Raw genomic sequence first — 2,380 nt, 5'->3', positions numbered from 1 at the left:
TTGTTGTTGCCACTTTGTAAAATTGGAGGGTTGCTAAAAACATTCAATGTGCCCCTAGGCTGTGATGATCTTTAAAGTTTTGTTTATGAACCCTGTCTGAATACACTGATTGCAGCTAGGTCATTTACTTCAATTAAAAATGAACTTGCATCAGTACAGGCAAATTTCTTTCCTCCCGTCTGTTATTTATTGCTGTTGCAAGCCAGATGAAGAGAAGTAAAGAGCTGATAACCTGATCTTTGAATAGACAGAGAACATAGGTCAGGAGCAGCCTGGGATGCTTACTGAGGAGTATCCAATAATGATACCAGAGAACCAGGAAGATACTGTGATAGTGCTTGATCTTATTGTTTCTCCTGCTGTTGTCCCATCCTCTCAGTCTTTTCAGAAGAAGAAAAGACCCAGAAGCACCTCTCCAGTTGCCTCTCCTCCCATTCCATCTTCTGTCTCACCCATAGATCAGCCACATCTGCATGCATGTCACCTGCTGACCATGCTGTCTCCTTAAGTCAGGGTAGACTATAAGAAGAGAAAGCGTAAGTTTTGTTTTCTTTACATTCATGCATCCAACATGTCAACCTCTTTAGCACGATTTGTACCTGTGGAAATCCCAGTTAGATTTTGCGATTGTCCATCAGAGTGTTTGAGGATCAAACCAGGACAGGCAGTCACTGTGGTCATGCTCAATGGTATGAATAATAATTATTTCAATGACTCAACACCAAAATATAAAAAACTATTTTATAAAAATTTAAATAACTGTCAACGTTGGCTATGTGAGTACTTTGACGTACATATCCCAGAAGGGCCGTCGGCCTCCATTCTTGAGTGGTTATGTTCGTCAACATTTTGGTGTAACTGGTTAAACACACTTGAATCAAATGGCTGAGGTACCACCTCATTCATTCAGCATTCAGATCATATGAAGTCCTGGTAACATCAAAATTTATTGAGTGAGATGTTTTGTGCCAGAGAAACACCTAAAACTTGAAAGACACCTAACCTAATCTTGATGCTTGGTATTTGGACACCTATGTCCTATTTTATGTTTTCTTTTTTATCTCTCATTTTAAATCAGACAGGTAAGATCTTGGCTGACAGCTTCCTGAAAATATTTTTGAGTGGGAAGCCATAATATGAGTTGGATAAAATGTTAAAGAAGGATCCCTTCAAGTATCAAGTTTGTACCCAAGATGTGCTTTCAGTTTCAGTGGATGGAAACTGCAAGTATTACCATTTAATGCAGCAAGGTATTGTAAAATGTGTACAATATAACAATTCTTTGTATATGTTAGTGATGTTCACTACTTTTGGACTATAACACCTCATGAAGTATTGCTTGTTTTGCAGATTGGAGGAACAGGCTATATTTCAGGACCTTTTCATAGCCAAGGATGAAAACGTAGGAAAATTTGTGGACTGTATACACAAATCAACCAAAAATGTAAGACTGCAGATTGTAAACATATAACAGTAACCTTTTAGCCTGTAATAACAGTATGCCTGATTGAATTGTATGCATTCTAGATTTTGTGGTGGGCAATGGTCAGCAGCCAGGGAGCTCTCTCACAGGTCCAGCAGCAAACTGGATGAGGAGGCTTGGAGCTAGCGGTGTGTATACATGGAGTGCTGCTTAGTGCTCTTAGATAGGGTATGAGATATTTGCATAACCCTTGTTCTTTCTACAAAGGCTGGCCAACAGACAATCATTTTTTTCCATGGATGTAACATGCAAGTACTGGCCATATCTTGAAAACTAACAAAAAGCTGTCCTGAGCTCCAACACCTGCTTAAAATGAAGCCATTTCTCTCAATTTTCCATGGCAAAGCCCATGAATGTAAGGTAAGGAACACTGACCAGGCATTGAATAACCTTGCTGGTACATACTGCATAAATATCTTTGACACAGTTGATGTTGTTTGTGCAGACACACATGGACACTTGTGCCAAAGCTCATCGCAAGATCAGAAAGGAGAAAACATCTTAGCATTAGCTTTAGAAGATGTTGGTCACTTGAAGACTGATACAGACACAGAAGTTCTGTCTTTGGAAGAGATCCTGTCTGGTGACACAACATTTCCATGGCAGCAATCACACAGTGGTAAGTAAGCATACACTAATATGTTTTATACTGTCATCATACTGACAGATAATGTGACTAAATACTCCAGGTGTTGACCTGTGTCGAGAAAAGTCGAGCTCATCCCACTTCCCCATGCTGGAGATTTTAGTTTAATAGTAATAATAAATAAAATTACCTTAAAATTAATGACAYAGGTGACATCAAGACCCAACAATAGAGTCAGACTGTAATAAAATGAATCTGGTTGTGTGTGTTGTTATTGTGTCCTGCAAACTTTGCTTTAATTCTACTTTTTT

General features: G+C 38.8%; 1 long non-coding RNA gene across 1 annotated transcript; it reads left to right on the top strand.

The window, feature by feature from the left end:
* The first annotated feature begins 1,205 nt into the window (after positions 1-1,205).
* LOC103471150 (uncharacterized) lies at positions 1,206-2,116 on the top strand. The gene is made up of 4 exons (XR_534592.2): positions 1,206-1,250; positions 1,351-1,444; positions 1,528-1,611; positions 1,691-2,116. It is a non-coding gene; the product is annotated as an uncharacterized LOC103471150 (long non-coding RNA).
* Positions 2,117-2,380: the final 264 nt, after the last annotated feature.

This window comes from Poecilia reticulata, linkage group LG10 (assembly GCF_000633615.1).
Source record: "Poecilia reticulata strain Guanapo linkage group LG10, Guppy_female_1.0+MT, whole genome shotgun sequence".
Taxonomy (NCBI): Eukaryota; Metazoa; Chordata; class Actinopteri; order Cyprinodontiformes; family Poeciliidae; genus Poecilia; species Poecilia reticulata.
This window is presented reverse-complemented; position numbering and strand designations above follow the sequence as displayed.